General features: G+C 34.0%; 1 pseudogene; it reads right to left on the reverse strand.

Annotated features, from left to right (window-relative positions):
• LOC105745257 (olfactory receptor 4P4-like) overlaps positions 1–10,401 on the reverse strand; it is a 45,029-nt pseudogene extending 34,628 nt beyond the window's left edge.
• Between the last annotated feature and the right edge of the window lie 2,234 nt (positions 10,402–12,635).

A 12,635-nucleotide genomic window follows, 5' to 3' on the forward strand; every position in this document is an offset into this window, starting at 1 on the left:
ATTGAAGAGGGTCAACCACCACACCAGGGAGCCAAGAGTGCCTACAGCTGGAAGCAGACGAGTTGCATCCAGCATCCATGTGGAATCTAAGCCCCCTTTTGATATAGATGTGGAGTGGACAAAACCATTCTAAGACCCACAGGATGGAGGAATAGAGTATGGATTAGAGTGGACTTGCTGATATTCTATTCATGAACTATTGTGATTAGTAATTGAAGAAAATGTGGCATTGGTGTGGAGAAAGTGGCCATGGTGGCTGCCGGGGGTAGGAAGTGGGAGGAAGAGATGTGATGTGGGGGTGTTTTCAGGACTTGGAGTTGTCCTGGGTGGTGCTACAGAGACAGTTGCTGGACATTGTATGTCCTCCCATGGTCCACTGGGTGGACTGTGGGAGTGTGAGGGCTATGATGTTGACCACTGACCATGAGATGGAGCGGTGCTCAGAGATGCATTCACCAAATGCAATGAATGTCTCATGATGATTGAGGAGGTTGTTGTTATGGGGGGAGGAGGGCAATGGGGGGTATATGGGGACCTCATATTTTTTGAATGTAACATTAAAAAAATAAATAAAGACAAAAACAATTTCAAAAAGAAAAAAGGGAGAATCTATTCCACTGTCAGTTTGGGTTTCAGGCCAGCAAATAGCAGCCTCTTTAAATCTTTTACAGTGTAAGAAGGAGAGAAAGATGAAATTACTATATTTTCTAAGCACATAAGTTAATTTGAAATAAACAAAAGTAAATTGGAACAAGAACAGGAGCTTGAGGCGAATGGGGAACCATCAAGTTTCTTCCTTCATCCTGATATTAACTCTTTCATCAACAAAAGCTCAGCGAAGTGTCCTAATGAAATATCTTCTATGTATCCAGTACAACCCTCTGCACGTACTGAATTACCTTCTGTTACTAAGCCTAAGTCAGAAATGTTTTCAGATGTTTCAGATGTTACTTTGCCTTATTTTAATAAAATTGTTGTTCCTAATCCAACTCCACAACTACCCTTGATGTGATGTTTATTGCAGGGATCTAGACAGGGAGACCCCGAAGCTATGCAATTATTATATGCTTTCCTGGTAACATTACATGCGATGCCACCAGATATAAATAATCTGCAAGGGGGTGTCGAGTTTCATAATGAACCAATAACTTTTAAACTATTGAAAGATTTAAAACAGACAAAAATACTAAATAAAGTCCTTGATGATGAAATCAGGCTTGTAAAAACTCTCTGTTAAAATGTTAACTAAGATAAGGAAACTATTCTGGCAGCAACTCTCTAAGCCCCCTGCTTCTACATGATAATGTAGCCCCTGGGCTAGTGGAAGTTAATAGAAGTAAGCCAAGGGAAAAGGAGAAAAACTTTGCAACATTGGTGTCCTGTTTTGTTTCCATGCTAATTCTGATTGGGCCTATTTTATCAAAATAATAAAATTAGTACAAAATTTTTGTCAAGGCGTTAAAAGGAATTTTTGGCTTTAAATCAATAGTTTACTCCTGAACTTCAAGCCTCAATGTAGTCTTATAGAGTCATAATCTAAAAAATTTTGTGTTAACTGTCTAAAACTGCTAAGTAAAAGCTTAACTGCATTTATGCTGCTCAAGTTATCTTAACTGGTTGCTGATTTCTAATAAAAGTTTCCAAGCACAAGCTTGCAAGTTACAGGCAACATGGATTCCAAAAGAAATCTTAAAAACAATAAAATCTAAGATGTGAAATAATGGAGAACTTAAAAACAGATATACCAGAATGGTAATATGTTAACAAATAAACATTTCTAAAAGAACTCTATTCAAATGGTCAAAAATAAGCACTTAAATAAATACATCAATTTAAATGTTAATGAGATCTCTACAATGATAAACATTGTAAGTCTTGATTAACAAAATTACTATAAGTCTTTTCATAAAAAATAGTTCTTGCCTAGATTGAAATGAATAGTTTATTTTTCTTCACAGGATAAAATGAAGAATGTAAAAATTAAATGAATATTAAAGAAGGTTAAAATTTTGTAAGAATGCTAACTGAAATTTAATAAGTTTTTTCAAAAGGATTTGTTTTGTTCTAAAATAAGATGCCTGGTTTTCATAAACTCAGAATGAACATGTGCAGGACAGGACTTAAATGTGTGTGGCAAGTTGAAGAAGGTATTGTGGTAACTTTAAATAAGGGAATATGTTCTGTGTAGGTGAAATTAGTCTTAAAATAATATAATTATAATCTATATGATTATAAATAATTATAAGAATTTTATGGAAGCATTGTTTGAATTAAAGTGTTTAAATGGCTAATTCCAAGAAGTCATTATTAAACAGAAACTGAATTGATAATAACAAAAAGTAATTTTATAACAGGAAAAGTTTTTAGCAGCCAGTCTCCCCTGCCAACTTGTTTCTAAAGACTGTTTCTAGTATTGCATGCTACTAGGTATTTAAAATAAAGTTATTTTTGCATATAACCAAACTAAATAATTATTTTAAAAAGCTTGTTTAGTGTTAGTGGTAATTGTATGTTGTAAAAAGTTTGCTTGTAGACAGTTTCCAAAATCATTTTAGTAACTTATGTATGTAGGATATATAGAATGTGTTTTTATCATTAAAGAAACAGAAAATAATTTTGTCCTAAGATAAAATAATTATCTATTAAGAAAGAATAAAATGTGGGACAAAACCTGAATGAATACTGAAAGTGCAAAAGGTTCGTGGAAAAGGAATTTTTGTGATTAATGTTGAGTAAGATTGAATGGGTCTATCTATAAAGTTTTAAAAGCTTTAGTATCAAATAGTATATTGATGCAAAGTTAAAATTTTGTTCTTTCTCAATGTTTCTCAAGTTATTAGTCTGTTTTAGTAAAAGTTTATAAAGAGTTTTTTCTCCTGAATAATCAATATACAAAGAAAATCTGTTTTATCAAAATAGCTTCTTGTGCTTTAACCTTATCATTTTCAGAGGAACATAAGGTTTAAAGTTGCTTTCTCAAGATCAAATCCTGAAAAATATCTTTTTATTTCAAACTCTTGCAAAAGATTTATTATTTTTCCTTGCAAAAAGGAAAGCAATAAACTAGCTAAGTTCCTTTAATGTGTTATAAGTTGAATGGAAAGTGTTTAAAAGTATTATAAAATTAAATAGAATTTTTTAACCCTCTGTTAATTAAAGTTGTATGAGTGAAAAGTTCATATGAATACTTAAGGATTGTATAAAAGTCCTGAAAATTTATCATTGTTTCAGCATAATATTAAACGAAAGTATTTGCTAAATTATGGCAAAGCAATTTATTATGGCAGGCTGCTCTTTCTAATTTTATTGGAATACTTAATACACCTTTACCATCAAATAAATTTCTGACATTTTTTCAAAACACAGCCTTTATTATCAATTAATAGCATGGGACCAATCTATAAAAAATGCTAGTATATATTTTACAGATGGAAATGGAAAAGGAAAAGTTGAATATTATGAACCCACTAAAAATTATTGGTATTAAACAAATCTCACCCCTAAAAAGCAGAAGTGTTAGCCATTATTCAATTACTTTCTGATGTACATGAACCCATTAATATAGTAGCTGATTCTGCCTATATTTTCTATACTGTTAACCATATAGAAACTGCTTATTTTTCTCAAAGTATGGAGATTGATTTACTTTTGGCAGATTAGCATACATCCATGTAACTGTAAATACTTGTACTGGATTTACTTAGGCTTCTGCTATTCATCATTGTCTTGCTACTATGGTTATTATGGGTGTGCCCAATAAAATTAAAACTGACAATAAGCCTACACATATTAGTAAATCATTTTCTAATTTTTATAAAGCATGAAATATCCAGCAAAATCCTGAAATCCCCTATAATCCCTGAGGGCTAGCTCCAAATCAGATCTGGCAGATAAATGTCATACATGTTCCAGCTTCTGGTAAATTGCAATATGTTCATGTTTGCATTAACACTTATTCTCACTTTCTCTGGGCTACAGCGCATAGTAGGGAAAGATTTTGTCATGTTCATTCACATCTGTGGTCTGCCTTTGCAGTCATGGGATGCCCTGCACAAATCAAAACTGATAATGGTCTGGCTTATTCTAGAAAACAACTTGCAACAATTTGCTCTAAATATTCCATTGCTCATGTCATGGGAATTCCTTATAATCCTATAAGTCAAGCTATAGTTAAGCAAATGTTATTAAAACAAAAAGGGGGAGATGATGGCATTATAGTATCAAAGGAACAATTGGCACAAGTTTTATCTACTTTAAATTTTCTTAATGTATATGATTCAATAACATGCGCTGAATGTTATTATGCTTTGAATAAGAATAAAGAAAATGTATTGTGTGACTCAGCTGAATATCAACCAATATACTGGAAAGATGTACTAACTAACACTTGGCAAAAATGGAAGGTTAAAGTATGGGAGAGAGGATATGCTCTTGTCATTTCAAAAAATGGGGAACAGATTTGGCTACCTGCAAAGGGGGTTAAACCGAGAACCAAAGAAAAGGAACAGAAAAGTAGAACGCCTTCTGCTGATCATGGTGATGGTAATCATGAGTAAGGGAAAAGAATATGAAAATTATACATATTGGACTTATATATCTAACCCTCCATTAATATGACCTTTAACCTGGAGGGATCCATCTTTCCCTATATTCTTGAATAAAACTTATATATTTCCTGGACCCGTCAATAATAGGTTGCCATCCAAACCTCAAGAGGAAGGAAAGAAAATATACAATTTATTATTTAAGAAATAATGCTAGAAAAGTTTGTAAATACCTAAAATTGAGTGATAATGAAATTGTTTCTCTTCTGATACATAAAGAGCTTGGATAGTTATCACTTCCACCCTCTCAACAAGAAAAAAAGCTGAAAAACTGCATGTCAACAAATCTGGATATCCTTCAGGGAAAGGAGCTTTCACAGAAAACTACCTTCAGGACTGGAGAGATAGGTAGATAAAAACAATCACATTCACCTGGAGCAGAAATCACAGGTGTAGTTGGCCTTGGGAAGGAAAAATAAAGGAAAATTGACAAATTGTATGAGTCAAAAAGCATGTGCTAGCTTGAAAGACAAAATGTCCAGATGGCCAAGCCTTAGGAACACCCCAAACTTATATGAGTCTTACCTCCTGGAGCCCCACCTGATTTCCACCCTGAATTTCAGAGAAAAATCTCCATGTCTTTCCAGCAGGGGAGTGGGACAGGAAGCACTCTGAAATAAAACCAGATCAATGTGTTCTCATTTATAAATGACTACCTTCAAGGGATACCGAGGTGGGTTTTTCCAGAGTCTAATATATTTGGGGGAAGGGAAATATCAAGCTTTAGCTCTTTCTAGTCTTCCTGTTTCACCTAAGGATTGAAAAAAAATATTGAATATGATCCTTGTATTTCCACCTCTTCACAACACTTTATACAATCAACCTTTAATTTTAGTCCTGCAAGTGGCAAGAAGTGATATATTTGTATTTACATAATGATGAATGATGTCTAGTATCTTTTCTTGTATTATTTGCAAAGTGTAATCTTCCTTAATGAAGTATCTATTCCAAATATGGTTCAATTTTAATTGTGTTGTTCAAATTTCCTTATTAATATATAGAATATTTTATATATTCTTATAAGTAGCTCTTTATAAACTATATTTTCAAATATGTTCTCCTAGTATATAACTGCTTTTTGCATTCTATTTATAATCTCATCTTACAGCAAAACATCACTGTTGAAATCCTTTTATCATGCCTTTTCTTTTCTTGATCATAGTTTTGTAGTATATCTAAAAACTCTCTAATCCATGGATTGGAAGATATTCATCTAGGTTTCATTCTAAAAAAAATATTTTTATATTTTATTTAGACACCTTGATCCATTTTGAATTAACATATGTATAATGTATAATGAAGATTCATTATCTGTGGGTATGGATGTCCACCAACATTTGTTGAAAACACTATCCTTTCTCCACATAATTGACCACTCGCCATTGCTTAGACCTAGCTGACCAGATAGGTGTCCATCTAATTCTGGATTCTAAATCTAAATCAAAATTTTTCCGTATTTGTAAAAATGCCACACTAATTTGATTATTGTAGGTTTATAATGTACATTGAAATTAGGAAATATAATTTCTTAAATTTATTCTTTTATAAACTCATGTGGGCAGGTCTAGATGAATTGCATTTCAATATAAATATTAGAAGTATATTTACAAATTCCAAAAAGAAAAGCCAGTTTATGTTTTTTGGAAGAGGATATGGACCATTCTTCTTCACTGGTCATTGCCCCTGTACTTGGGGGATTATTGCTGTCCTATTAGAGAATGTGACAGAGCTCCCCACGATGAGAATTCAGTATTCTTTCAGTTGTTTTGTGAATCTCTATGTACTGTGCCCCATGAACATTTGAACACATTTATATACCTTATATGTATGTCCAAGTATATTTCCTCTCATGCATCTCCCTTTACTGACACCCACACCACTGCTCCTCCCTTGCCATAGTTAAACCCTTCTGTGATCCAAAACTTCTTAAAAAATGAAGCCTAATATATTGCCAAATTTAATTAATAGGGAATGAGGTCGTAAAGATAGGTTTAAAAATAAGAAATAAAATACATAGTAACTTAGAAAAACTAAAACTAATAGAGAGTAAAAAATTGAAGTATTGAAAAATGAAAAATAATAAAGTTTTTTTGATGTTTCCCTTTCATCACTGTAATAACTGTTGTCCTGTATGTACAATGGTGATTTCTTCCACTTCTCCCTTAGTACCTCTTTTTTTTTCCATTATGTTTTCAAAGAAATTTTAGGTCATAATAAATTCACATACAGAATATAGGGGACTCCCGCATACCCAATATCCTCCCCCTATTCCCTCTTTCCTATTAGAAATTTTTTACATGTGGATGGTACATATATTAAACTGTTTAACAACTATTGAAACATAGATACTAACCATGGTCAGTAGTTTACATTATGTTTATATTTTAGGCCATAAAATTTTATAAAATTTTGGTGAAATTTAACATGGCCATTATCCATCATTGCAAGATCTTTGGAACACTTCCTTTGTCTTCCATCTATTCTATTCCTCCCTCTTCCTCATCAGTGGCAACCAGCCTTCATGCTTGAAGGACAAGATTTATAAATACTAACAACAACACTGAGAAATTGACTCACTAGTCTGTCCTTCCCTAATAGGAACCACCCATGCTCTCAAGAGACACCCTGCCCTCTGTATGAGAACATACTGTGCCTCCCCAGGATGGAAGTACAACTTCCCCATCATTATATCAGTTTCCACTCATTATATGGGTCTCCATCCACTGATATAACACACTATGACAACATGAACACTCACACACTCCCGAGAAGCCTGCCCTAGGTTCACCCTGTGCCAAATGCCCTCCATCCAACAGCCTAAACCAGTGATTCTTCCTTGCCATTGCCAAAAGAGTTTTCTCAGCATTGTAGTTTCAACCACGTACCTGCCAATCCCCAGTGTCCAACTTCTCCCTCCACCAGTCCTCTCCCCACTTCCATGGACCATCCAAACAATCCTCCCCACCTTTGCCCCCTATCAAGCTTGCACAACCCAACCCAATAATATCCTTACACCCCTGTCATATCCCTTCACTGCACTACTACTCACTTCCAACTTATCATTGATTTCGTCTGTGTAGGCATTAGCTCACAACCTTCTTCTCCCTTTCTATTTCTGGTAAATCTATCTTCCAGACTTTAGCTCTCTGAGTCAGCTTGATTTATTAATTCTTATCAGAGAGTTCATGTAATATTTGTACTTCCATGCCTGGTTTGCTTCACTCAACTTGGGGTCCACAAGATTGATCCATGTTATCCCATGTCTTAGTACTGCATTCCTTCTTTCAGCTGAGTAATATTCCTTTGTATGTATATACAACATTCGGTTTATCCATTCATCTGTTGATGGGTATTTAGGTTGATTCCAACTTTTGGCAATAGTGAATAATGCTGCTATGAACATTGGTGTGCATATCTGCTCATGTCCTACCTTTCAATTCTTCTGGGTATATGCCTAGCAATGGAATTGCTGGGTCATATGGCAGATCTATTGTTAGTTTCTTGAGGAAGCATCAGTCTGTCCTCCATAATGGCTGGTTCATTCTACATTCCCACCAGCAGTGGATGAGGGTTCCCATTCCTCCACATCTTCTCCAACCCTTGTAGTCTTTTGTTTTTTTTTTTAAATGGCTGCCAGTCTAATGGGTGTAAGAAGGTATCTCATTTTAGTTTTGATTTGCATTTCCCTAATAGCTAGTGGTGTTGAGCATTTTTTCAGGTGCGTTTTAGCCATTTGTATTTCTTCTTTGGAGAACTATCTGTTCAAATCACTTGATCATTTTTTAAATGGGTTATTTTGCTTTTTTTATTTTGAGATACAAGATTTCTTTATATATGCAGGATATTAGGCTCCTATGAGATACATGTTTACCAAATATTTTCTCCCATTGGGTAGGCTGTCTTTTCACTTTTTTGACAAACTCCGTTTAGGTGCAAAAGGTTTTAATTTTGAGGAGGTCCCATTTATTTTTTTTTCTTTCCCTACTCATGCTTTGGGTGTGAAGTTTCTGAAGTGGTTTCCAATTACAAGGTTGTGTAGATGCTTCCCTACATTATCTTCCAAGGTCTTTATGGTCTTGGCTCTTATATTTAGGTCTTTGATCCATCTTGAATTTTTTTATAAGGTGTGATATGGTGTTCCTCTCTCATTCTTTTGGATATGGATATCCAGTTCTCCAAGCACTATTTGTTGAAGAGACCATTCTCTCCCATTTTAGTGTACTGGGTGGCCTTTTCAAACATTAGATTAACTTTATATGTGAGGATCTATATCAGAACTCTCAGTTCAGTTCCATTGGTCAGTATGTCTATCCTTGTTCTAATACCATGCAGTTTTGACCACTGTTAGCTTTGTAGTATGTTTTAAAGTCAGGTAGAGTGATTTCTCTTATTTCATTATTTTTTCTTCAATATGTCTTTGGTTAATTGGGGCCTCTTGCTCTTCCAAATAAATTTTATAGTTAGTTTTTCCAATTCAGTAAAAAATGCTGCATTGATCGTTATTGGGATTGCATTAAATCCATAGATTAGTTTGGGTAGAATAGACATCTTAATGATATTTAGTCTTCCTATCCATGAACAGGAAATAGCCTTCTATTTATTGAAGTCTTCTTTGATTTCTTTTAAAGTGTTGTGTAGATCTCTGTGTCTTTTACAGCTTTAGTTAAATTTATTTCTAGCTATTTGATTTTTTTAGTTACTATTGTAAATGACTTTTTTTTCTTGATTTCAACCTCATATTGCTCATTATTGGTGTACAGAAATGCTACTGATTTTTGCACTTTGATTTTATAACCTGTGACTTTACTGAACTCATTTATAAGTTTGATACTCTTTGTTGTAGATTTCTCAGGGCTTTCTATGTATAGGATGGTGTCTTCTGCAAATAGTGAAATTTTGACTTCTTCTTTTCCAATCTGTATGCCTTTTTCTTGTCTCAGTGGTTAGACGAGTACTTCTAACACAACGTTAAATAGGAGGAGTGATAGCAAGCATCCTTGTCTTTTGCCTGATCTTAGAGGGAAAGCTTTTCACATTTCACCATTGTATATGATATTAGCTGTGGATTTTTCATGTTCAGAAAGTTTCCTTCTATTCTTATCTTTTGCAATGTTTTTATCTGGAAAGTGTGTTGTATTTTGTTGAATGCTTTTTCTGCATCTATAGAGATAATCATGTGAATTTTTTTTTTTTCCTTTTGGTCTATTTATGTGGTGTTTTACATTGATTTTCTTATGTTGAACTAACCTTGCATACCCAGAATGAAACCCACTTAGTCATGGTATATAATTCACTTGATGTGTTTTAGCAAGTATTTCATTGAAGATTTTAGCATCTAAGTTCATTAGAGTGATTGGTCTGTAATTTTCCTTTCTTGTGGCATCTTTGTTTTGTTTTGGTATTAGGGCAATATTGGTATTATAGAATGAGTTAGTCAATGTTCCTTCTACATCAATTTTTTTTGGAAGAGATTAAGCAGGATTGGTATTAGTTCTTTCTGGAGCATTTGGTAGAATTCACCTGTGAGGCCATCTGGTCCTGAGCTGTTCTTAGTTGGAAGGTTTTTAATGGCTAAGTCTGTCTATTTACTTGTGATTGCTCTGTTGAGTTCATCAATTTGTTCTTTCATCACTGGAGGCCGCTTGTGTGTTTCTAAGGATTTGCCAACTTCCTCTAAATTGTCCTTCCTGTTGGCATATAATTCTTTTTCAGAGTTTCCTCTTACAATAGATATTCTTATTTCAGTGGAGTCAATGGTAGTATCTACTTCCTCATATCTTATTCTATGTATTTGCATCTTCTCTCTTCTTTCTTTGTAATTTTAACTAAGGGTTTGTCAATTTTATTGATCTTCTCAAATGACGAGCTTTTGGTTTTGTTTATTTTTCTAGTGCTTTCTTATTTTCTATTTCATTTAGTTCTGCTTTGATCTTTGTTATTTCTTTCTACTTCTTTTGTGGTTAGTTTGTTGTTCTTATTTTAATTCCTCAATTGTATTGCCAGATCTTCAATTTTAGCTTTCTTCTTTCTTGGTATATGAATTTATGTCTATGAGTTTCCTTCTCAGTACAACTTTTGCTGCATCCCATAAGTTTTGATATGTTGTGTTGTCACTTTTATTTGCTTCAAGGTAGTTACTGATTTCTTTGGAAATTTCCTCATTGACCCACTGTTTGTCTAATAGTGTGCTCCTTAACTTTTATATCTTTGTGCCTAATCTGGTTCTCTGGCTCTTACCAATTTCCATCTTCATTCCATTTTGGTCAGAGAAATTACTTTGTATGATTTCAATCTTTCTGACTTCATTGAGACTCTCTGTGGTCTAGCATGTGTTCCACCTTGGGCAATGATCCATGTGTGCTTCAGGAGAATGCATATCCTACTGTATTTGGGTGTAGTGTTCTGTATATATCTATTTGGTCCAGTTTCTCTAATGTATTACTAAAAGTCTTTTTTTTCTTTATTGATTCTCTGTACAGATGTTCTATCTAATGATGATAATAGTGTATTAAAGTACCCTGCTATAATTGTAGGGGCATTTATTTCTCGACTTAATTTTTCCAGTGTTTGCCTCATGTAATTTGAGGTGCCCTTGTTAGGTGCATGGATATTTATGATTGTTCTTTTTTTTTGAAAGACCCCTTTTACTAATATATAATGTCCATCTTTGTCTCTTACAGTAATTTTGCATTTAAAGTCTATTTTGTCTGATATTTGTATAGTTATTGTAACCCTTCTTTAGTTATTGTTTGCTTATAAGTTTGTTTTCTAGTCATTCTCTTTCAGCTTCCTTGAATACCTGGGTCTAAAGTGGGTTTCTTGTAGACAGTATACAGATGGGTCATATTTCCTTATCCATTCTGCCAATCTGTGTCTCTTGCCTGGTGAGTTTAATCCATTAACATTCATCGTTATTACTGTCAAGGAATTCCTTATATTAGCCATATTTTCTTTGGGTTTATGTATGTCATATGTTGTTCTATTTCTCTTTTGTCTTTTTAGTTGTTCTTACACTCTCCTTCTTCTCTCTCCTGTTTGTCCTTTCAACCTGCATAACTCCCATTAATATTTCTTGAAAGACAGATTTCTTTTTGGCATACTCACTTAGCTTCTGTTTATCTGTGAATATTTTGAGCTCTCAGCCATTTTTGAATGCCAGCTTTGCTGGATAGAGAATTGTTGGCTGAAAATTGTTGTTTTTTTCCTTTTCTTTTCTTTTAGTACCTTGACTAAGTCACACCACTTCTTTCTTGCCCGCATGGTTTCAGATAAGAAATCAGCACTTAATCTTTGTGAGCTTCCCTTGCAAGTGATGGTTCCCTTTTCTCTTGCTGTCTTCAGTATTTTCTCCTTCTCTTGGACAGCATTGGAAATTTTGATGAGTATATGTCTGGAAGTAGGCTTATTGGAATTTATACTGTTTGGGGTGCATTGCACTTCCTGGACATGTACATCAACCTCCCTCAATTGGGCTTGTAAAACTTCAGTCATTATGTCCTCTAATATCCCTCCTGACCCCTTTTCCTTCTCTTCTCCCTCTAGAATTCCTACAACACATATGTTTATGCATTTTGTGTTGCCATTCAAATACCTAAGTCCCTGCTGGATTTTTTCAGTCTTTCTATCATTTTGTTCTACTATCTGTTGATTTCAGATTTACTGTCTTCCATATTAGTAATTCTTTCCTCTGAGATATATTATAAGAAAATTATTAAGAATTGTGAATTCGTTAGCTTTCTAATCAATAGTGTCTGCTGCCTTAGTTTATAATTGTGAATGATTAACTTGTCCATTGTCCTTTGGTATGTTATAACACTGCTATGCAGGCAATCTCCTCACCTAGTAACCAAAAAACAAATGTTTAAAAGAACAAGTTACCAGACATGGCATTTGCATATCCTGTTTGTATCCCCTGTAAAATGAAAAGATGAAAACCTTCATTTTCCTGTTCAGTGTATCATGTATAAAGTAGAACACTTGGGGCATGATGTCCCTCTTCAGGAGAACTGGCCTTTCTCCTGGAGACAGACA

This window comes from Dasypus novemcinctus, chromosome 10 (assembly GCF_030445035.2).
Source record: "Dasypus novemcinctus isolate mDasNov1 chromosome 10, mDasNov1.1.hap2, whole genome shotgun sequence".
NCBI lineage: Eukaryota > Metazoa > Chordata > Mammalia > Cingulata > Dasypodidae > Dasypus > Dasypus novemcinctus.